The sequence below is a fragment of the Leptonychotes weddellii genome, chromosome 10 (genome assembly GCF_054177405.1).
Source record: "Leptonychotes weddellii isolate Sample4059 chromosome 10, ASM5417740v2, whole genome shotgun sequence".
In the NCBI taxonomy this organism is placed as follows: domain Eukaryota; kingdom Metazoa; phylum Chordata; class Mammalia; order Carnivora; family Phocidae; genus Leptonychotes; species Leptonychotes weddellii.
This window is the reverse complement of record NC_138378.1, coordinates 106,054,723-106,080,121: the sequence shown is the minus strand read 5'-3', so window position 1 is coordinate 106,080,121 and position 25,399 is coordinate 106,054,723. Positions and strand designations below refer to the sequence as shown.

General features: G+C 37.2%; 1 protein-coding gene across 10 annotated transcripts in view; it reads left to right on the top strand.

Annotated features, from left to right (window-relative positions):
- The window catches only part of NCOA1 (nuclear receptor coactivator 1), a 240,806-nt gene that overhangs the window by 79,410 nt on the left and 135,997 nt on the right, over positions 1–25,399 (top strand). The window contains exon 1 of one of the 10 annotated variants that reach the window (XM_081832159.1): positions 9,150–9,974. The exons of the other annotated variants lie outside the window; for them this stretch is intronic. The gene's annotated coding sequence lies outside the window, so the exon portion shown is untranslated. Of the gene's footprint in view, positions 1–9,149; positions 9,975–25,399 lie in introns of those variants that run through there. 10 annotated transcript variants of the gene reach the window in all.

Sequence of the window (25,399 nt, the reverse complement as noted above, 5' to 3'; positions counted from 1 at the left end):
GCTGAGCAAGGACCCCCCCCCCCCCACGGGGCTCGATCCCAGGACCCCCGGGATCATGACCTGAGCTGAAGGCAGACGCTTAATCGACTGAGCCACCCAGGTGCCCCGAGATTGCCATTTTTAAAGGCAAAAAAATTGTAAAATATTGGCAATTTCACCTGGTAAACCTAATATTTTTTCCCCAGATTGGTGCATTCTTGTCTGTAAGTTCTTTATTTTTATATAGAGAAGAGTACGTTGTGTAGTTAATTTTCGAGGAGATGCTTCTTGGTCCTGTTTCTTTACAGAAGTCAAAAGATTCACTGATTTGCAAAGAGATAGCAAAAATGTGAATTAATGTTCTGTTTTAAAAATAAATTTTACCTACAGAACTAATTCTCGTTTTTGAAACACTGGCAAGATAGATAAAACTGAAGTTCCTAAAGTCTATCTTGATCATTCCCGCAGTCCTGGTTCTCTTCCATTCTCTTCATAAGTAACCATTGTTAAACATTTGTTGTCTATCTTTTCAAATATTTTTAATCCATTTATATTTATGTATATACATAAATATATATACATATATACTGATTTAAATACGCCTGTATACACCCACATAGTTGTAGGAAATATATAGTATTGTGTGGATTATTTTTCATAAATGGTATATTTATATAGTTTGGCATTATGATTTTTGCACTCTACAACATGTTTAGATCTGTGTTTTGTTGTCTTTTTTTCAGTTTCTACATTGTTTTTTGTATTATGGCTCTATTGTAGTTTTATTTGGACCCCCAGGGTTTTTACTGCAGATTGTTTATAATTTCTTAAAACTACTAACAATGAAGACAGAATTATCTTTGTATGTGCTTTCTCATGCACCTACATTAAGTTCCTTCAAGATAAAGAGAGTGGAATTGCTGAGTCATATGGTATATGCATTTTTAAAATGTGTTATTTGGAAAATTTCAAACATATGCCAAAGTAGACAAATAGAATAATGAATTCCTACTCACTTTCAACAATTATCAATCCTTGACCTGTTTTATCTGTACTCTCAGTCACTTTCTCCCCTCTCATATTTTGAAACAAATCTAGTTATGTCATTTGATCTGTAAGTATTTCATATATTTCTGGAAAAGATAAGTGCTTTCTTTTTTTTTAGAAAAACATAATCACAACACCATTATCATACTTCAGAATAATTCTTTGACATTATTAAATATTTAGTGTTCAAATTTTCAGTTGTTTTAATGTCAGTAACATTTTGTTCTATATTTTTATTATTTTACTTGTCTGAATTAGGATCCAAATAAGGATCACAATGATTGGTTGATGTGTGATTATTTTTCTTAAGGTCTCTTTTAATCTATTTTTCTCCTTTTTCTCCCTCTCTCTGTCTCTTTATTATCCTCTCCTTCTCCCCAACCCCCTTTTCTTTTCCTGTCCCCATTTTTTTGTTTTTAAAATTCTTGCAGTATATTCGTTGGAGAGACTGGGCTGTTTGTCTTGAAGATTTTTCCACACTCTCGCTCTTGCTTATTGCATCCCATGACATTGTTTAACTTGTTTTTTTGTCCTATGTATTTCCTATAAATTTTTAGTTGGGCGTGGATGCTTGATGAGATTCAGATTTGATTTCTTTTTGTCAAGACTATTTTATAGACAGTGCTGTCATCTAGTATAAGGAGGCAGGTAGTAATAATATATGCATTTTTAACTTGGAAGATATTGCCAGGTTATGTTCCAGAACCGTTGTTTCAATCTATACCTCCATCATTAGTATTTGAAGCATTGTGAACTGTTATTATCAAGCTTTCAGCATTTTTTGAATTGACTGGTGGAAGATGTCTTCTCAGTCTTTAATATTTCCCTAATTACTAGTGAGGTTGCTTGTTTTCTTTATTTTTTAGGATCATTTGTATTTTCTCTACTGGGAATTGCATATTCAAAATACGCTTTGTCTCTTCCTGTTGGATGTTGAACATTTTTCTAATTGATCTGAATTGCTTTGGATTTTTCTTGTAAGATTTTATTTATTTATTTGTCAGAGAGAGAGAGTGAGCGAGAGCACAAGCAGCAGGTAGCGGCAGGCAGGGGGAGAAGCAGGCTCCCCGCCAAGCAAGGAGCCCGATGCGGAACTCAATCCCAGGACTCTGGGATCATGACCTGAGCCGAAGGCAGACACTTAAGCGACTGAGCCACCCAGGTGTCCCTCTCTGGATCTTTTGATTACTCATCTTCTTTTTCTGTTATATAATGCCAAATATTTTTTCTTAGCTTACTGTTAGTCTTTCATTTTGATTATATTATCCTTCGGTATACAAAAATTGTACAATAAATTATCACATCCATCTTTTCCTTTATGGTTTATGAGTACTTTTTAGTTTGAGAAATGTTTCTTTCCTCACAGGCATAAAAATACTCACTTAACACTTTTTTTAATTGTAAAAAACACATAACATAAAATTTAGATCTTAACTATTTTTAAGTGTACAGTTCAGTAGTGTTAAGTATATTCTCATTGGTGTGCAACTGATCTCCAGAACTTTTTCATTTTGCCAAACTGAAACTTTTCTTTTTAAGTTTTATTTAAATTCCAGTTAGTTAACATTGAGTGTACTATTAGTTTCAGGTGTACACAAAACTGAAATTTTATATCCATTAAACAACCCCCCAATTCTCCCCTCCCCCCAGCTTTTTTCTAATAACTTGAGATTTAATTTTCACATTTAGCTATTTTATTTCTCTCTTTTTTAAAACTTTTTGATGGTATGGGATAGATAAATCTTACTTACTTTTATTTAAATAGTTTGCCATTTGTCTTGGCAACATTTATGGAATAGTCTGCCTTGCTGCTAATACCACATTTGTATATACTAACATCCCATATTTACAGGTGCTGTTTCTACAATTTGTATTCTGTTCCCTTGATCTATTTTTGTACTTATATGCCATTACCACCTACTTCCAATTACTGTGTTGTTAAAATAGTTTTTGATATCTAGTGAGACAACACTGCTTTGTTGTTTTTCATAATGGTCTTTGTTATTTATATCTATGCGTGTATGTGTATCTTTTCTCTGTATTTTGAATCTCTTTCATAAGAGGCATGAAAAATTTTGCTAGCATATTATTTGGATTTATATATCAATTTGGGGAAATTAATATTTTTAATATGTCTATTGACCGTTTCTGCATTTATGCTTGACAGTTTTGTTTTTTTGGAAAAGTTAGCTTTCTCCTTGAAGACCTTACACATATTTCACAGTTTTTTATTCCTAGGTGATTTTTATTTTTGGTTCTTCTAGAATGAAGTGATTCTGTTTTGTTTTGTTTATTTAATTGTAGTTTACCTGTTCTGGTTCAGATTTCTCCTTACCCTACTTTATATTACATTTTCATAGCATTTATCACCTTGTAACAGACTTTTATTTATTTTGTTTGTTATTTATTACCTGTTTTCCTTACCCTCTCCCTAAACCTAGAATGTAATTTCTACAAGGACAGGGATCTGTCTTTTATTTCTTGACATCATGCTGAGTACTCACATGAATTCCAGTAGTGATTCACCCTATTCTGTTTGAATTTTATAAGGATAGGTATTTGTATTTTATGCAGATAACAATGTTTTAGGAGTCTTTTCCTTTCCAAAATGAATATGTTTTTTCTTTTTCTTGATATACTGCATTAGCTAATTCTAATCCTGTGTTGTGTACATGTGATTTCCCTCATTATCTTTTTTTTTTTTTAAGATTTTATTTATTTATTTGACAGAGAGAGACACAGCGAGAGAGGGAACACAAGCAGGGGGAGTGGGAGAGGGAGAAGCAGGATTCCTGCAGAGCAGGGAGCCCAATGTGGGGCTCAATCTCAGGACCCTGGGATCATGACCTTAGCCAAAGGCAGATGATTAACGACTGAGCCACCCAGCACCCCCATTATCTTGTTCTTAACATATATGAGAATACATCCATTATTTTATTTATTTATTTTTTTTAAAGATTTTATTTATTTATTTGAGAGAGAGAATGAGATAGAGAGAGAGCATGAGAGGGGGGAGGGTCAGAAGGAGAAGCAGACTCCCTGCTGAGCAGGGAGCCCAATGCGGGACTCGATCCTGGGACTCCAGGATCATGACCTGAGCCGAAGGCAGTCGCTTAACCAACTGAGCCACCCAGGCGCCCAATACATCCATTATTTTATTCCTAAGTATAATGTTTATCATTGGTTTCTAATAGGTTTTAACAAAGTAGGGGAGTTTTTTGTTGTTGTTCCTAACTTTAACAAAGTAGGGAAGTTTTTCTTTTGTTCCGAACTTGCTAAGGATTTTTATTTTAGGATTTTGAATTTTATCAATGGGAAAAGGAACATAAATTATCTCTAGGGGAGTTTTCACTGTTTTGTAGCTGACCCTACCAAGAGACAGGAAAGCTGAACATATAGTGGTTGCTAAGAAACAGAAATTGAGGAGAGCTTTTGGCAGTCTTACAGGGGCGGAGAGACTTGGAGTTCAGGGTTACGAAGACAGCTATAACTCGAGTGACCAAGACCATGAAGAGAATATAAACATAGAGAAGTGAGCCCAAAAGTCTGAACCATGTTGCCCCTAGAAATTGTTGCAGATTAGTAAGCACAAGCTAACAGGCAGAAAAATTGAGCAGAAAATAGCTGCTGAGAGGCTGAGAAGCTAAGCAAGTTTTCACCAGTCTAAAGGTACTATAGAGAAAGAGGAGTCCTGGTAAATGCCCTCGGCTTTCAGATGAGATCTGTGAATAACTATATCCTAGCTATAAGGGGAAACTAGAGAAATAGACCAGGTCTTAATGTGCTTGAAAACTGGCTTCAAGTTAGCGGATTGGATTGGCTCCTATTGCCAACCAGAAACTAAAGAAAATCCTCTATTGAGAAAGAGGAGCATTCACAGCCTCTACAGTTTTTATTTCACAATATCTGACATTCAATCCCTAGTTTCCAGGGATGCCAAGAGTCATGAACAAGAGAGAAACAGATACAGAAACACAGATGATCAGGTGTGGACTTCAGTGAAAAATGTTGTGCCACTTCCTTTACCCTTCCTTTGTTTCAGATGAGCAATCTGTCATTTGAATTGTCTTTTCCCTATAAAACATCATTTTTAGGTAAAGCATTTTTTCTCTCACTGTTTTCATTACATTTTCTTTGTCTTTAGTTTTCAGAAATTTAACTATGATGTGTCTTGTTCGTGGATTGCTTTGGGCTTACCCTATTTAGAATTCACTTAACTTCTTGAATTCCTAAATTTATGTGTTTGCCCAAGCTTAGAAGTTATCAGCTTTTGCTTTTTAAGAGTACTTTTCAGCCCTGCCCTCTTTCTTCTTTTTGGGACTCTGATGACATGAAAGATAAATCTTTTGTTATATTCCACAGGTCCCCAAGGTTCTGTTAACTTGTTTTCAGTATTTTCTCTCTGTTGTTAAGATTGGGTAGTTTTTTTTTGTTCTGTCTTCCAGTTCAGTGATTCTTCACTCTGTCCTTTCCATTTTGTCATATTCATCCTTGAATCTTTTATATCAGTTACTGTATTTTTCGGTTCTGAAATTTCCATTTGGTTCTTCCTTATATTTTTCTTTCTTTGCTGAGACTTTCTATTTTTTTTTTCATTGTTTGTTTTAGGCATGTATGTAACTTGAGACATTTTTATGATGGCTGCTAAAAACCCTTTTCAGATCATCTTAACATCTCCATCATCATCGTATTGACATCTGTGGGTCATATTTTTTCATTCAGTTTGAGATATTCCTGGTTCTTGGTATGATGAATGATGTTCATTTGATACCTGACATTTTGAGTATTATGTTCTGAGACTCTGGATTTTATCTAAACATTCTGATTTAGCTGGCTTCCTCTGGCCCGGCTCCAGCATGAGGAGGGGAGTGTTTTGCTGCCACATTACTGCCTGGTGCAGATAGAAGTCCAGGTAGGTCATTCTGCCTCCTTTAGCTCTCAGGTTGGAAGGAAATTCTTCATTACTGTTGGTCAAGGATGGGAGTTCTGGCTTCCACTGACTTTTCCCTGGCTAAGAGGGTCAGGAGTGCCTCAGTACTGCCTTCCACATGGCCTCCATGGGGAGGGCCAGTTTCTGTTGGGCAGTGGTGAAAGGCCTGACTTCACGAGGCCTCTCCTGATACCAACCTATCGTAGGGAGGGAGAAGGGCATCTTGTTACTTCCAGGTAAATGTCCAAGTTCTCCATGTGGTCTTGGCTGACACCAAGCCTCCCAGCTGGCTTTCTGTGACACGACTGTGGTTAGTAGTGTGGGGTTCCCTGTTACAGCTTGGCAAGGGTGGAAGTCTAGCCTCCCCCTTGACCTTTGTTGGTGGGGGGTGGGTCCACAGCTTTTTAAATTTTTTGTGATGTCTGGGTATAACAGCTTTTGTCTAGACTGACCCTTTTCTGATCTTTTGGCTAAGGAGAATAGGCTTTTGTTTTAAGAGTTTGTTTGGTTGGTTTTTTGAGAGGTATGGGTCCATTGGTATTTCCAGGTTGCCAGCTTCTTCAGCTCCTACACTGAGATATTTAAGGCACAAAAGAAAACCCATAGAACTCACTACCGTGTCATTTTCTTTGGACCCTGAGGTCCCTACCTGGTCTGCCTTCACTCTCTCTACCTTTAGAGTGTTCTTATGTTTGTTATATATGATGTACAGGACTTTTACTTATATTTTTGTTAAAGGAATAGGGAAAAAATACATCTATTCCATTTTCCCAGGAGTGGAAGTCTTCAAGTACTTTTAATTCTTAATTGTTTAGTTTTCATTATAGTTAAAATGCCCTTTTAGTCTGTTTGCCGTATGCTTGAGTGGATAGAATTTTATCACAGTGGCTTACATTTTAGGGCTTTAAAAATTTTTTTTAATAAAAATGGTTCATCATCTAGAAATGGAAGTTTTAGAATTAATCTCTTAGTCTTAATTATTTTGGAGAAAATGATAATTTTCTATATCCCATTTTGTTGAAAATATATACATAAAATCTCTAGTTTTTGTTTGCTTCAGGGGAAATGTCCCTGTGTGGTTTACGTATTAATTATGCATATATTAATGAATTAGTTAAGATATGTGTAATTATCTTATACTATTTTAAATATATTAAATTTATTTACTGCCCCATTTTCCAAAGTAGATTGCATTACTTTTTTTTTTTTTTTAAGATTTTATTTATTTATTTGAGAGAGAATGAGATAGAGAGCATGAGAGGGGGGAGGGTCAGAGGGGGAAGCAGACTCCTCGCTGAGCAGGGAGCCCGAAGCGGGACTCAATCCTGGGACTCCAGGATCATGACCTGAGCCGAAGGCGGTCGCCTAACCAACTGAGCCACCCAGGCGCCCCGATTGCATTACTTTCATGTGGTTGATCCAGGTAGATACAACTGACTGTCATATTGTTTTCCTAACTTCAGGTTCTTTTTACAACTAAATCAGAATGATTTAATACACTAAGAAATCAGGGCACCGGCTTGGCTCAGTCAGTTAGTGTCTTACACTTGGTTTCGGCTCAGGTCATGAATTCAGGGTCATGAGAACGAGCCCTGTGTCGGGCTCCATACTGAGCACGGAGTCTGCTTGAGAGTCTCTTCTTCTCCCTTTATGCGCCCCCCAGCCCCACTTGCACTCTCTCTCTCTCTCTCTCTCAAAAAAAAAAATAAATAAATAAATAAAATCTTTTAAAAATATGCTAAGAAATCACTAAATACTACTCTGAGGGGTTTAGAAATAAATAAGGTTAAGTTTAATATCATCTTAAATACTACCTGGATTTTTATAGTGAGTTTGGTTTAGGCCTAAAATGTGTCCGGTATCAAGCTGGACACTGGAAAGAATATCTTCACTTTGATTTTGCTCTTTGCTTGTACTGGTTTTCAATTTTCTTTTGGATCAGGAACCCATTGGAGGGTCTACTTAAAGCTGTATGCAGTTCCTTTTCACAAACATTCACACATTGTTTCATCAGGGTGTTTCAAGGATCTTCTAAAATCCCCCAGAGTTCACAGAGCTTGGGTCAACCCTCTGCTCTGTAGTTTTTAAGGCATTTTTACATGCTTTGATACTTTTTAAAATATCACAACAACTTTGAACATTAGTGGTTTGTATTCATATTTTACAATGAAGAAACTGCTGCTCAAAATGGTGAGTGACTTGCGTAGTATCACATAGCTGTCAAATGTGAGTCTAGAATTGAAGACATTCCTAACTTGTAATAATTTGAGAGAGCATCAACATTTTCTAAGGTTCTTGCTCCTTAATGTCAAATTGCTGCCTAATAAGATCCTGTCACCTTTTCCTCACTGTCCACAAATGAGTATGTCTGTTTTGCCACATTATCACATCAGGTGATCTCCTATCCCCAGCGTTTGCTGAATTAGAAGGTGCACAATGATACTTGTTTCTTTGTATTTAGGGTCCTCTATCCCCCTATTTATCAGAGTCTTACAGGTTTTTAAATCATTGTGTATAAATTTTTAATATGTGAAGAATATTTGTCATATTTTTTGCAAATATGTTTACCCTTTTTATTTGCCTTTAATTTTGTGATTTCCTTTTATGTGTAGAAGTTCTGAAATAAGCATTCAGAGTTCCTCGAATAAGGATTTGAAGGATTTTGGTTAGAATTGCATCAAGTTAAGGATATATTTGGAGAAAAATTGGTATTGCTATATTATATCTTTATGGTCAGTCATGTTATATCATTGTTTAGTTCCTCCAGCATTTGCTGTACTTCTTCATGCTGCTTCTATGTGTACGCACCTTAGTACTCTTGGGGACTTTCCTTATGTTCTCTGGCTCCCAGGAGTTTTTTCCTGGCCTTCTCACTAGAAAGCTGGGGTTTCCTTCTTTGAGTCTTAGCGCTGCCCCTCTCTACTGTTACATAGTTGTACCCCATTGGGGCCCTCCTAGGTTGAAGTAGTAAGGGAAAAAGAAAAATACATCATGAGGATTTCTCCCATACTCTTCATAGTATCCTGGCTCCTTTTTCTAGTTCCTTAGGGACAGATGGACAGGTTTTCTCTTAGGCTTTTAAGTGTCCTGTCTGAGGTATAGCTTTGTGACTTGGGCTAGCTTCAGGGCAAAGAGAGAGAGGAAAAAAAAGAGGAACTGGGAACTACCCGCCCCCCCCCAGGCCCAACACACATACACTTTCCAGCTCACAGATGCCCCTTTTACTCTGGCTAGAAAGAGGGGGTTTCTCTTGGAGTTTTTTGCTGTGTGTGCCTGCGGCATAATTCTGGGACTCTACCCATCCTCATGTCAAAGTGGTAGATGAAGGATTTTTTAAAAAGAGTAAACTCACCACTAAATTGATCGTTCATTTAAGTTTTGACTTCCCTTCTCAATGCTCCTGCCATTGTTTACTTTTTAGAGTCTTCAGGTAGTTGGTTTTAGTATTCTCTCCAGAGCTTTTAGTTGTATTCAGTGGGAGAGATCTCTGTAGTCAATGGGCTTACTACTTTCTTGGCCTTCACTCAAAGTCAAGTTACTTCATTTTGAAAATAATTTTTGTTTTTGTTTTCTAAAAATTCTTTCTTGTTCCTTGATTACTGCATTTTATGAACAGATTTTTCTTGTTTTATGGATATATTCGCTTCTTGAATCTCTCTGAAGATACCAATTAAAATTAAGGACCTTTTGTTTCTTTTTGTTACCTTTCTCTCTTTTCTTTGGGTCATTGTGCCCTTTGCTTTTTCACCTTAGTGCCTCTCTTAGTTTTTATTAAATAGCTGGTAAGTCTTAGCTGTTCTTCTTTACCGTATTTTCTTTTTCCTTTTTTTAAGATTTTATTTATTTATTTGACAGAGACAGAGAGAGCAAGCACAAGCAGGGGGAACGGCAGGCAGGGGAGAAGCAGGCTCCCTCCTGAGCAAGGAGCCCGATGCGGGACTTGATCTGAGGACCCTGGGATCATGACCTGAGCCGAAGGCAGCCGCTTAACCGACTGAGCCACCCAGGCACCCCTACGGTATTTTCAAATAGGTCTGAATCAGTGGTTATCAACTTGAATATATGTAACAGCCCCTTGGGGACCCAGTTTAAATGTAGATTCCTGGCCTCACAAAAAATCTGATTCAGTAAGTCTGGGGTGGGACACCTAAACACTTAGATGATTCTGATGCTGTTAACATCTTGGTAACTGGTGTAATTCTAGAAAAGTCAATATTCTTCTTTACAAAGCATTGTCTTCTTCAGGACTGACCACAGGACTCTGCAGATTGTCTTTCTACTTTGTCTGGCGAATGGGAGGTGGAGTTCCCTTTTTCTTTATCAGGTACTTGCAGAGAGAGTCAAGGCTAACAAGCTGGGACCTGTCCCTCCCTCAGTTTCAGCTATAGGGAAGGAATTTATATGCAGGGAGAGTTCTGATTAGTTCTGAGTTGTCTTTTTTTTCCCCCCTCCATAGAGATTGTCCCTAGCCTATTACCTCCATCTCAAAGTTCATTCTCTAAGTCCTCTGACAAAGACTTTAGACTCATAGTAAATGCTGGTTTACTATCAGAGATATACCCGTCATCTTTGGTGGTTTTTCACTCAGTTGTTCTATGGTCTGCTTAACACTCACAGGCTCTCCTGACATGAGGTATTTAAGACAGGCAAGAGGTAGATGAATGGGCTCAGGCTGCCATCTTGAACTAGAAAGCCACTGTTAGTTTTAAAGTGATGTTGGTTTGTAATGTGTCGAGGCATTTTGAATTCTCACATAAACATCATAAAGTCTGTAGCAGGATTGCCACTTATTCGTACTCAGGAGTGCAAAGAAAAATGTAGCTTCTTTATAACTCATTTTTTCATTTTGGTGGACCCTGGTCACTGGGTAACTAGAGGAAGAGTACCAGTCTTACTTCAGTCTGGTAAACCAAGTCTTATCCAGTAATTTAAGCTAATCTCTTTGGATATTTCAGTCTCTGTTTGGATACGAGTCATTCAGATATCATCTCTTCTCTCACACCTTCCTGCCGTGGAATCCAGACTTATGGGTTGGATGTCCATGGCTTGTGTGACCTTGTAGTGGTAGAAGGGTGTCAGGCCCTGTGGTCCATGTGCTGTCTCCTCTGGTTACTGTCTCGTGTCCCCTTTGGTGTAAGTGGTTGTGCTACTGCCTAGAATTGTGACTGCTGTGGTGCTGCCAGAACTGCCCTTGGGTGTTCTTCAGATGTCTGGCTGAAGTTTACAGCTGATGTTCCTTGAGATCTGTTCTCTTGGTTCCCAGGATGCATTGGCCACATTCCCAGGTGTCAGAGATAACCTGAGGTCTGGCTAGGGCTTCGCATTGGCCCCCTAGCCAGGTGGTCTCTTTTCCAGGCCTCTACTGTGGAGTTAACTTTGTTCCTAATCACAGTGACTTCTTCTGGCAAACTCACCATCCAGCATCTTTAATTGCCTTCCCTGTACTACTTTAGAGCCCTCAGGAATTTCCCAGTGCCTTCCATGATGTATAGAAAAGGGAGACTCCAGAGCTGATCTCACACCTTTCCTCAGTCTGATCATGCTTCTGTGTATATTTTTTGATGGTTATCTCCAGCTTGTGTGGGGTGTGTGTAGAGGGGAGGTGAGAGTTCGGTGGTATGTGTGTGGGGGGATGCTCCCGGAAGGCAGACACTTGGCACAATCTCAGCAGGAAGGAGAGCAGAAGCCATTCTAACTCCCAGATTTCCTTATTCCATCAAACATTTTTTCCTTTTGCAGCCTCTGCCTGAACAGAACAATGGGAATATTGGTCTACTCACTTCTCCTGTCTCTGTCTCAGTTTTTTATCCCTCAGTCCTCTGGCCAGAATTAGGAATTGGAGCTTTAATTCACACTTTCTCTAGGTTTGATCCTCCTTCTACCCTAGGTAACAAGTCTTACATTGTAGCTGTCATGAGCAGAAGGAATATCTGCTCTATAATGTGGAAAAACCTATAATCTGTCTTTCAGGTTTGGTTTTTCAAGGCTTTTATCTTATTGCAAAACCCTTTTTAAAATTCAGGTGAATATTAAATATTTCTTTCTCTTCATATTCCTAAACTTCTCCAACCACATGGATGCTGTTATAGAATAGTAGGGAAGTCAGTAGAAGGAAATCAAAATGGGAAAAGTATTTTAATAACTGTTTTCATAATCATTAGGCTATATCTACCCTCATTACTCTTCTTTAAAAATTTCTTTGTTTTTTCTTTTTTTTTTTTTTTTTTAAAGATTTTATTTATTTATTTGAGACAGAGAGAATGAGATACAGAGAGCATGAGAGGGAGTAGGGTCAGAGGGAGAAGCAGACTCCCTGCCGAGCAGGGAGCCCGATGCGGGACTCGATCCAGGGACTCCAGGATCATGACCTGAGCTGAAGGCAGTCGCTTAACCACCTGAGCCACCCAGGCGCCCCTCTTTGTTTTTTCTTACACATTTACTCTCTTACCCTTTTAATTATAGTATAGATTCTTATGATTGTGTTTCTGAAAAATATTTTCATTTTTATTTGATTTGTATTAAGCCTGTAATTTGTGGATCATTTTGTGTCTTAATAATAATTTTCCCAAACAGGAAAATAGTCTATGTCTCTATTTTTTTGTATTTTCTTTAAATATTTATCAGTAAGGTTTTTACAAAATTTTGGAATGTGGCTTTAAAATATAGGTCTCATATTCTTTTTACATGATTCTTTTTCTTTTCAATTTTGTTGTTGTATGTGTTTAAAAGAGCAAAATCCAGCTTGCAGTTCAGTTCCTTCTGGCTATGGCTCTATCCTATGTGTTCCCATAGTACTTTGTTCATTGGTCTTTTCTCAGATTCCTCATATTTGTGTTTACTCTAGAGTGTGATCAGTTCAATGGCAGGGACTCAGGTTCCGTTTGTCTTTATTTGCCTTAGTGACTGACATATTCCTGCTCATAGTGGGGGGGCGGGGATCAGCCAACTCCTTCACTGATTTATTTTTCTCCATAGTACTTACCATATACTTCTTTTTAAAAAAAAGATTTATTTATTTTATTTTAGAGATAGGGGAGGGGCAGAGAGAGCGTTCCAAGTAGACTCTGCTCTGAGTGTGGAGCCTGACGGGGGCTCAATCCCACAACCCTGAGATCACAACCGGAGCCAAAACCAAGAATAGGACACCCAGCCGACTGTGCCACCCCGGCGTCCCCTTACCATATCCTAATGTACTATATTGTTTACTTATTTGTTTCATTTATTGTCTCTTTCCCTCCACTAAATTCTAAGTGCCATAAAGGTAGAAATATTTAACTGTTTTGTTTGCTACTGTATTTCTAATACCTAGAAGAGTACCTGGCACAAAGATGACCAGTGACTGTAGAATGATTAATTAATGAGTTGTTCAAATTTAGATAATTGCCTAAATTAGTCCATATGATCTACCAAATATGATAGGTATAAACTTCTGATATGGAAAAAAAATTAGTAATAAAGTCATAAAGGCATAGAGTTTAAAAGCTAAGAATACCTTAATATCATCTGATTCGGTCTCATTTTGTGAAATGCCCAAAGGTGAAGTGACTTGACTTAAGCACACGGTCAGTTAATTGTTGAGATGGAACAATAATTTAGAACTCTTGAGTAAAACTTAATAATTAATAGTGGCATCTGGATATGTGGTAGGCAGAATATGTGATTGTAGTTAAGAAAAATCACAGGTTCTGGAATCAGATGTAGGCACGTTACCTGATCTTCTGTGCATCAGTGTCCTCCTCTGCAAACTAGGAATAATTGTACCTTTCTTAACAGATTGTTCTGAGATACATATGAGACAGAGCACATTAACTCTTAGCACACTGCCTGGCATTTAGTGGAGGCTCAGTAAAGGTAACTTCCATTATTATTATTTGGAATATTTTTCATCTGTAGCTTGTGGATGTGAAAGGTCTTTAGCTGTTGTTGGAGCTTTAATCCCTGTAGTGTGCCAAGCTCCCAGGTTCTCTGGATTGAGGCATATCTTCTTCCTTTGACCCAGAGAACAGTCTTCTCTGGCAGCCTTTGCCTGTTTAGCACCTACATATCATTCAGGTCTCTCCTTATATCTTGCATTTTTAAACTTTTATTTTGAGAATTTCTAAGCATATACCAAAGTAGAGAGTATGGAGGAATTGCTGTGTATCTGTTACCCAGCATCAATAGCTGTCAACATTAAGTACGTTTATATATCAAAGAAGCTGTTCTTGATACCCTAGTAAAAATCCTTTAGTTTTTTTTTTCCTTCATAGCATGTTGACACAATTTGTATCTGATGTTTCTCTTCTCCATTAGACTGTAAATCCCATAAAGGCATGAGTTGTGTCTATTTTCCTTATTGTGATTTATCCAGTATCTTTTACAGTGCCTGAAACATGGGAGGTATTGTATATAAATGAAAACTGAGGAAGGGATTTGAAAAGAGGAACATTTGATAGAAGCCTTTTTTTTTTTTTAAAACATTTTATTTATTTATTTGACAGAGAGAGATACAGCGAGAGAGGGAACACAAGCAGGGAGAGTGGGAGAGGGAGAAGCAGGCTTCCTGTGGAGCAGGCAGCCGGATGCGGGGCTCGATCCCAGGATCCCAGGATCATGACCTGAGCCGAAGGCAGAAGCTTAACAACTGAGCCACCCAGGCGCCCCTGATGGAAGCCTTTTGACTAACAAAGATTGAGAAGCATTACTTGGGCAGCTTTATATGAAAACCATAGGTAGCTTCTTAGGCTCAGATTTATATACTTCTAAGCAACCTTGCCCTCTGTTTTTTTTTTTCCAAGTAGGCTTCTGCTGCAAAGCAAATTCAAGAATATCAGTTGAGTTTATACAATATTGTCCATTGTAAGTGATGAAATTAACTTTTGGGGATCATTCTTGAATAAGGTAAAATGACTCATTGAGGTTCTAGACCTGTAAGGCTGAGGGATCAAGTACTTCAGCAGCTCTGTGGAGAAGTGATAGTCTTGAGACCCTTACCCAGCCATCAACCTATCTCTTGTTATTATAGCTTCATTTGATGAAAATCAAGAAAACTGTTTTTCTCCTCAAACTGCTATCCCCTCCTACTTTTTTTGTACTGTTTTGAATCAGTAACCATGGTTACTAGTAGAGGCTGCTTAGAGCTTTAAAAACCTCAGTCAGTTTCACAGCTGGAGGCAGAAATGATCTAGATAAAAGCATAAGAATAAAGCTTACTCTGGTTTTTTCCCCCCTGTTAGAACTAAGTTCTTTCATTAGGGAGCACTTTTCATAAAGTGAAATGTTCTTTGTTCTCACTAGAGTAGACAACATTTTCATTTAAATTAACAGTAAGTTAGCACCTGGCTCCTTTTTAGAGTCAGGAAAGGGAGGTAATGCTACCACTCCCCGGCTCCACCAGAATCTACTTTCTCTCTATCCTCTTCTTTCTTTTCTTTTTTTCCTTACCACCTTCCCTGGGTCAATAGTCAGTGATAGTAATACTGGGATTTAAGGCTCAGATGGAAAAGAATGTGAAGTTGCAGGTTTAGGTTAATGGGGTGAAAAGGGAATGAAAGAGCACTAAAACCTTGATACAGTGGTACCAGGAGCATGCTTGCCAGGATCAAGAAGAATCAAGGGCCAGCTTTTGTTAGAGGGCCAGAGTAAGTGATTTCTAGAAGGAAAGCTGGGCAGCAAATACTATCTTGAGGGATGACACTGTTCAGAAGGGAGAGGAAATCTATATTTATTAAGCATTTAGTATGTATTGAATACCTGCATAGGTAGTTTCTACTCTATCATGCTCTCTCTTATACTAGACTGAAAGGATTCTTTTAAATTTTAAAATGACTCATAATTGTTTTCTTTGTAGCGATTTTCTATTCTGAAACTATGCCACCTTCACTTACAGCTGGTTTATACCATCTGGCTTCTTGATGTGATCTAGACCAGATGTTGGCAAACTACAGCCAGTGGGCCAAATCTGGCCTGCAGCCTGTTTTTTGTAAATAAAGTTTTATTAGAACACAGCCACCTACTCATCAGTTTGTGTAGTCAGTGGTTGCATTTGTATTCTGAAGGCAGAATTGAGTGGTTGCTATAGAGACCATATAGCCTACAAAACCTGAAATATTTACTAACTGGCTCTTTACAGAAAAGTTTGCCAACCCGGGATCTAGATGGACTGGATCAGTTCATCTTGGACCAGATGTGGGAATGGTTATAATGGGAGGAAAGCACACTCTTAGGTTATACTCTTTGTGGACATTAGAATAGTGGCAGCATGAAAAGAGGGTTCTGGGGATTTGGATGAACATGGCTTTCTGGGCCCTTTTTAATCATAAGGCCCAATCTAAACTGTGAAAGGAAACCTTAAATGTAAACATTTTGGACTGGAGGGTTTTTTTTTTTTTTTTGTACGTATTTTTTATTCCTACATACATACCTGTGACCATAGTCTCATATGGATTTATTCTAATTTTGTTACTCATTTTTATACTCACATAAATGTAGATTTACGTAAGTATCTGAATTGGAAGTGACCTTGGAGATCATCTGTTCCAAAATCCTTATTTTACACATGGCAGAATTGAGTTTCTGAGAAGTTGTCCTATAATACCACATGTCACAAAAGCAGGTTATTGGCAAATTTGGGGAGTAAAACCCTGGTGTTTTGACTAATTTCCTGCTGTCATGCATTCACACATGAAGCCTACTCTGTAAGGCCTTGCCCAGTGTATCTTTAAGGAGGACTTAGAAAACCAAAGCTGAAGAGGAGAGAAACATTAGTTCTAAATTCTTATTTAATTCTGCTATTGATATCTTTGCAATTTTTAGTAAGTGTACCATTCTTTGATAGAAGTAAGAATCTAGAATATAAATTAGGTTTGTAAGCATGATTATAGACTAAGTTCTAGATATTTGCCTCATTTCCAGGTAAATGTGCAGTTATTCAAGTAGACACAGCCCCTATTCATAGTCCCTGAGTAATTTAATTTGTAAGTGGAACATTGAAGAATCCAGAATCTGTGTTGTTCTAAGTAGGTTACATAAATGTGTTTAAATGTTTTTCACTTGTAAACTGAATAAGCTATGATTTCTAATTTATAATAAAAAGACTTAATTTATTATTTCATAACTTAATGAAAAAATTCCTTAAGAAGATATGCTTTAACTAAAAAGACAAAAGAAATACACTGGAAATTACAGCCATTTTACTTTTATATTTCTGATAGGGAATAGTGTGCATCATAATTGGGGCAGAGTCATTATTTTCCTTAAAAGGCCTCTCCCTTTATTGCATCAGAAAATAATCATAGAATTTCTTCTTGCTGATTCCCTGGGGACCCGTTTTAGATGAGAGAAATCCTAAGAGAAGCTTGCACAAAAGGTCTACATTGGAAACCGTACTAAAAGAGCAGATATTAGCATCCTTTTGGCTTATTCTGAAGATGATTTATGAAACCTTAACACCAGCATTATTTGCCTATATTTAATCTCTGCAGAGTTGTGTAATTGCTCCTTTTCTTCCTGTATGTGATAAGTCAGGCCCCTCTACTTTCTTTCCTTTTATGGAGAAGTGTTTTAAATTTTTTCCTTAACTTTCCTTTCTTTTGTAGTATAATGAACAAATTCATATAACTCAACGAACTTAACCAGTCTTAACTATAAATTAGTTATGTTCAACTTTTGAAGTACACGATTGCTATGTAATCTTTCAGAAATTGAAGCCATTTTAGCAAGTCAGTATTTTATATTTAGTTTTATATTTTTATTGAAGGCCTGTCTCTAAATGGGTTGTATACAGAAAGAATCAAATGGAATATATGTTTAAGTTTGGAATCCTAAATAAACGATTTAATAAATTACACCTGGTTCATCAGAATTGAGATTGACATATAATCATAATGGTTTGGATATCACTTATCTGGAACTCTGATTTACCAACATAGTTTAATGTTCTAAGCTAGTAGTTTGAGTTCTTTAAAACCATATTTCTCTTTGATAGTTACAAAAATAATTGATTCCTCTTTACTGTTGTTTGAAATTTAAAATTTAATTTGTTAATAAAAAAGAACCAGGTGCAAAGTGCTGCTTTGTTTTCAAACTTATTAACATGTCTCCAGTTTATTGAATTCTATTTAAATTTATAAAACATAAGTGTCTAACATGAGTTCTGTGGACCCCTTCAGAGGGTCATTAAACTCTCCTGATATTATATTAAAATTTTTTTCCCATGTAGGAATTCTTTTGAGATGAAGTGTCTGTAGCATTTAGTAGAGTCTCAAAGCTGTCCATCAGCAAACAAGGTTAAAAACCACTTTTGAAGGGGCGCCTGGGTGGCTCAGTCGTTAAGCTTCTGCCTTTGGCTCAGGTCATGATCCCAGGGTCCTGGATGGAGCCCCGCATCGGGCTCCCTGCTCAGCGGGGAGCCTGCTTCTCCCTCTCCCACTCCCCCCTGCTTGTGTTCCCTCTCTCGCTGTCTCTATCTGTCAAATAAATAAATAAAATCTTAAAAAAAAAAAAAAAACTTTTATAGGACTTCTGAAGCATTGTACCCTCCAAAGGAATATTGAAGGTAAATTTGCTTTGCGTTCTAGAATCACTTAATCATAGACTTTTGGAGTGACCACCGTCCATTTTTTACAGGTGAGTAAATTGAAGCCCCCGGAAGTTAATGATTTACCCAAGGATTAGCAGAGAACCCAGCGGGGCTCTTATGGTATCCTGATAGATTTCTTAGGGCCTTTTTAGCCTTCCAGCCTCAGCACAGAGGTTGTTGAGCTTTCAACTTGATGGCAAGGTATTTTTATTTGAATACAAAGCTTTTGTGGGCACAGTAGAGATCTTGAATAATTTGCTGCAGTAGTTTCATGAAGTATTAGTCTGATGCTAGTTTATGTAGTTTGTTGGAGGATATATGGAGGTCCCTGTAGTCCCAAAGGAAAATCTCTTAATCTTCACAAAAAAATTATATCTCTGGCAGTGTCCATGTTGAAGTAGAGTTTAGGGACATATCATTCATTCTGTTAGCAAATATTTATTGTGTGCCTACTGTGGGGATGTAGGTTTGTGAGATTGTATTAATTTAATAATATCAGCAGTTTAATGTTGAAAAGTGTTTTTCTTTCCTTTTTTTCTTTAAAGATTTATTTATTTATTTTAGAGAGAGAGAGAGCATGAGCGGGAGGGATAAAGGGAGAGGGAGGGAGAGAGAATCTCAAGCAGACTCTTCGCTTACCGTGCAGCGCTATGGAGGGCTCGATCTCACGACCCCGAGGTCACAACCTGAGCTGAAACCAAGAGTCAGACTCTTAGGGGCGCCTGGGTGGCTCAGTCGTTAAGCGTCTGCCTTCGGCTCAGGTCATGATCCTGGGGTCCTGGGATTGAGCCCCACATCAGGCTCCCTGCTCCGTGGGAAGCCTGCTTCTCCCTCTCCCACTCCCCCTGCTTGTGTTCCCTCTCTCGCTGTCTCTCTCTGTCAAATAAATAAATAAAATCTTTAAAAAAAAAAAAAAAAGAGTCAGACTCTTAATTGACTACGCCACCCAGGCGCCCTGGAAAATGTTTTTCTTTCTAATCACTAACCCAGAGAAGAAAATGTTATATAATAATACTGATAGGAGTTTTTGTATGATAGTCCTTAGTATGCCAGTTGACAGAGTTATGAAATATTACGGATTCTCAGACTACTGGGAATTAAAGAAATTTCCTTATTTAAATAAGCACCAAAGCTAAAAAACCAAGATTTTTGTTTATCACTCTTCACTACCTGATTGAGATATAACTATTGTTCTTGTTAATGATTTTTTATGTTTGAATTTTTGGTCACGTTTCTCACTGTGAGCATAGATCCTGAATTTTTATATTATTTGGTAATATAAGGTAGCATAGTTACAAGTGTTAAAGCTATAGCAAATTAATTTGAAGTATTCTTTTTTCAAATTTATTTTAATTTTAGTTTTTTTATATTTTAAAATATTTTATTTATTTATTTGACAGAGAGAGAGAGAGCATGAGCAGGGGGGAGAAACAAGGGGAGAGGGAGAAGCAGACTCCCTGCTGAGCAGGTAGCCCGAAGTGGGACTCGATCCCAGGACCCTGGGATCATGACCTGAGCTGAAGGCTTAACAGACTGAGCCACCCAGGTGCCCAATTTGAAGTATTCTTAAATGAACTTAAATTGTAATCCCTTTTCATATATGCTTAAGATGCTTTCAAAATAAGGATTTTATGATTTAATATCTTATTACATTTCAAAGAATTAAAGACTAATCCCTTTTATAATATTCATTTTACATGGTATGCTTGAGATTTATGAACTGTGAGATTTTGTGAATATCTTTCCAGTCCCAGTTAATCAGTTTGGCTTTTAAAACTGAAACAAGATTCTTCAACATGAGTCCTATTTTAAGATTCCTTAGCCAGTTCAGCTTATATATATTAAAAAATCACTCCAAAGGAATACTAACAGTGTAGTATTTCTGTTGTATTTGTTTTCACATTCTATATCTTTTAAAATATATTTATTTTTATATTTAAACATATAAGGTATGTAATTGGTTTTCAAGGGGGACTATATGATGAAGTATTTTAGTTATAGGCAGTAAGATTCAATTGATGCAGGAACCTCAGTTGTGTCCTGCCCCTCCCTCCTTCCCGTGCTCCCATGATTAGTATCCTGAGCTCATAACCTTATATTTATTGCATTATAACTTACTGCATATTTATTGTAGTGTTTCTTTCCTCAACTAAACTTCCCCTATTTACAAGTCCTTGAGGTCAAGGATCTAGATCAACTTTGAATCTTCAGAATGTGGCACACAGCAGATGCTCATATGTTTCTTAAATGAATGAATTGATTCAGGGATATGAGGGACCTATCTTTGGGTCCTCTATACTCACCAAACAAGATTTCACACTCTGGGGTACTGTATAATGGTTTTCCAGAGCCTGTATGTCTCCAGAGAGATTGGTTGATTGATTGATGGATTTTATTGGTATACATAATTATGGGGGTTGACAAATCTGAAATCTGCAGAGCAGGCTGGCAGGCTGTACACCCAGGAAAATGTTGATGTTGCAGCTCAAGTCTGAAGATAGTCTACAGGCAGAATTACCTCTTCCTGGGGGGACTTCGGTCTTTTTTCTTTAAAGGCCTTCAGCTGATTGGATGAGGCCCACCTATATTATGGAGGATAATCTGCTTTACTCAAAATCTACTGATTTAAATGTTAATTTATCTTCAACCAAATCCGGAGTCAGAATGTCTATAAGAGAAAAAGAAAAGAAAAAGAAAAAAAGAAGAACTATTATTGCAAAAAGTGAAAGAAGTTTAAGGGACATATATCCCAATGCTATGGACTTCATTTGGATCCTGATTAGATCAAACCAGTTACAAAAAGATAGTCTTTGTTTGTTAGACAAACAGAAAAAAAAAAAATGAAGGAGGTATTAGATGATAGGAAGGAATTGTAACTTTATTGGTTATGATAGTTGTTATTGTTCCATTTTAAAAATTGTTCTTTCTGTATAGACTGAAGTTTTTATGGGTCAAACAAATAGGATGTCCCGGGTTCCTTTAAAATACTCCTTCTCTCCATGCCTACAGTAGGTGGAACAAGATCAGCAGAACATTAATAATTGCCAAAGCTGGGTAATGGTGATATAGGGATTTACTGTATTCTATTTCTGTGTATAAAAGTTTCTATAAGAAAAAAGTTTTTTTTAAATGAAAGTATAATAAAAACAGGGCTTGTCACATAGAAAAAAATGTTAATTCATCTAAAAAAAAATAACCTTCATAGCAACATCTGGATTGGTGTTTGACCATATATCTGGGTACTGTGGCTTAGGCAAGTTGACATGTAAAATTAACCATCACAGGTACCAAGTAAGTGATTAATTTCAGTGGGAAAAAGATTCCTCAGCATTTTCATAAAGAAATCAGCTATGGAAAAATTGAAATTTGTATAAAGAATTTTAATAAGTTAAAAAAGACACATGCATGGGTGGCTATGGCTGGGACTATATTTGTATATTAGAATCTTATTTAAGTGCAACATAGGAAAACAATTGAAGCATATGAACAAGTATTACATATTATATAAATTAGGAAATTTTCAGGGAACAGTGATCAGAATGGAGTAAATTTAGGAAAATATTTTTAAAGAATATGCATTTTGATCAAATTTTGAAGAATGTGTGCATGCTATGTATACATATATGGAGTTGGGGGATAATCCCAATATGTAGAATACCAAAGGCCTTTTGAGAGGCTCAGGAGGGAAAGGCAGGGAAAACTGAAAGAGGGCCTTGGGTATACATTTTACATCTGTTAAGCTAGACAATTAAAACAACAAACTTCTGAAAGTTAATTAGGAGGGAAGTGGTTAAATAAAAACATTTCTTGCAGATACTGTTCTGCATGTATAAAGGGCTAGAGTGGTTTCTAAGCCCCCAAACACAAGAGATGAGAACCTGTACAAAGATTTATAAATAGAAAGAGAATCCAAGTCTCTTAGAGGTTGCTGTAGAACTTTGTGATTTCATGTTGTAGACAAAGATGAGAGAGAATGGATATGCTAAGTTTGCCTAAACTGGCTGTTTGGCACTATAAGAATGATGTTAATTTTGATAGTGATGTGGAAATATAGAAAGTGGGCAGGTAGAATATGATGAATGATGTACCTGCATGACTTAGTAGATATTCCATGAGGTAAGACTTACTGTAGTGTATTCTGTTATTCCCAGCATCCACTCTGAGGCATAAAAGAGAGTACCTTCTTTTAAGGAATTTTTTTTTTTTTTTAAAGATTTTATTTACTTGACAGAGAGGGACACAGCAAGAGAGGGAACAGAAGCAGGGGGAGTGGGAGAGGGAGAAGCAGGCTTCCCGCCGAGCAGGGAGCCCGATGCGGGGCTCGATCCCAGGACCCTGGGATTATGACCTGAGCCGAAGGCAGACGCTTAACCGACTGACCCACCCAGGCGCCCCTCTTTTAAGGAATTTTTAAAAAAAGATTTATTTTTTTAAGAGAGCGAGAACACAAAAGTGCAGTGAGGAGGGGCAGAGGGAGAGAGCATCTCGAGCAGACTCTGTGCTGAGTGCCTGGCACGGAGCCTGGAGCCCACGTGGGCCTTGATCCCACCACCCTGAGGTCATGACCTGAGCCGGAACCAAGAGTCCGACGCTTACCCAACTGCACCACCCAGGTGCCCCTTAAGGAATTTTATTCTACTTGGTGAGGCCAGCATACTTTGGTTACAAAATTTATAGTATAAAATTTAATATTCGAAGATACCAAACTACTGGTAAATCATCTCTATCAATTGTGTAGTTAGTATCTACTGTGACAAAGACAAAAAAAACTGTAGAAGTTCAAAGTGGGAAGGTATTTACAACTATTTTCTGGGAAGAATTTATGAAATATGTCAGATTTAAGCTCTCATAAAACAGGATTTGGAGCATCTTACATAGTGGAGCTAATGGGACAAGTGGAAAGCCCCACAAGTTAGAGGCTTAGCTATGACCAAAATGTACTGCGTGTTTTAAAAGAAAGCTTTGTTAATTTCAATTATTTTATAATTTATACACAGCCCTTTTACTTGCTTATTGTGTGTGGTTAATCATTTTTATATGCCTCAGCCTTAGTCCTACTGTTTACATTAGAGCCCTGGTGACCTGAAACTATAGCTTCGGTTAGTTGTATTTACCTTTTTTCTTATTCCCCTTCTCTTTAGTCTGTCAGTCCCAAAAAATCCATGAAAGTATTGGTCACTTCTTGAAAGTAACACTGAGATTATCTCTTATTTTCCATCTGTTGTTCTTTATTTTGTCGTCACACTGTGTATACTTTTGTTTTCATTACTTAGCTTTGCCCATAGTCCTAACAGCGGGGATATTCCTTGGTCCAGAGCCACATATTCCTGCCATTGTCCCTGTGCTTTTGGCCTTCCTCCTCTTGCTTTCTTTCCAGATAGGAGCCTTTTTCAATGGTAGTATTTCTTCCTGTGTGTGCTTCTCAGGCCCCATTCTGATTTCTGTTTTCCAAACCTTATTGCCTCTTACTGTATTTCCCATGGTAAATCTCTTCTTCGGATTGCATTTATAGCAGTTTTTAATGATATGCACAGAATTTGAATTACTGAAATAAAACTGCATTTATTTTCTGTATCTCAGTTAATATTCTTTGCCTCAGTTTTCACCAAGTCAACTGATTTTCTTTCCAAGTAGTCTGTATCTTCAAGGTTTCGGTACATATTATCATCTTGCAATAAAAAATAGCTGGTATTGTGGAGGCTTGTCACTTAGAAAGTTACTGGAGAACGGACTATTTAAAATATTAATGCAGTTTACATGGGTAACTTTCCATAATTCTGTAGCCTCAATATTATTTTAAAAATAATACTGTACATTTATAATCAGTCAGTGAAGCTACATTTTTAACAGTGCTGGGGAAAAAGGATTTAAGAGCTCCTAAGCATCTTAATCCCACTCCTTTCCGTGACAGTTTTATTAATTGGGATTCCTCTGGAGATTTTCTTTGGAAAACAGTCCCACCTTCTTCCCACCTTCACTCAAGAGGGTCAGAATACAAGTATTCCTTTCTTCGCATGTACTTTAAACCTGGTTAGGATTATTATGTCTCCTCCCCTCCACCTTAATTGTTCCTTGTTACTCCTTCTGTAGTTTCAGAAAATACTCACTCTAATTAAAATTCAGGAAGAGCACTGAGACTTCAATGTAGCTTTCAGTTGTTATATTAAGTACAATTTACTAAATGGTCATGTGATTGAGGAAGACTAGGAACAAGTAATCGGATGGTCAACTGGTAAACTCTTTTTTAAATAAATGTTAAATTCTTTTAAATGTTTATGTAATACCTAGTATTTTTCTTAAATAGTAGTTCTCTAGGTATTCAACAATATATTTTAGTTAATAAATAAGAATATAAATAGAGCTATTTGAAATATTTATATTGTTATTCTCCATAAAATACTATTCTACAATCTCCTTAATCCATTGAATAAAAAATTGTTGTCCTCCATTAAAAGTATGTTAATATGAACCAAGCAGTAGTATGTATACCCAGCCTAAGAGATGGAATTTTACCAATACAATGGAAACTCCCTTTGTATGTCTGTCTCAACTGATCCCTCTTCCTGTCTCCCCACAAGTGTAAACACTGTACTGAATTTTGTGGTTATTTTTTAAATTTTTTAAAAGATTTTATTTATTTTAGAGAGAGGGAGAGAGTGCCAGCATGAGTGGGGGGAGGGGCAGAGGGAGAGAATCTTCACGCTGATTCCCCGCTGAGTGCGCAGCCTGAGTCAGGGCTCTACCTCGCTGAGCTCAACAACACTGAGCTCAACAATGCTCAACCGACTGAGCCACCCACGCGCTCTCTTTTAATTTTTGTTTTTTTTGTAATTCAAAAAAATTTTTTAAAAAGATTTTATTAGAGCGGGAGAGAGAGAGAGCAC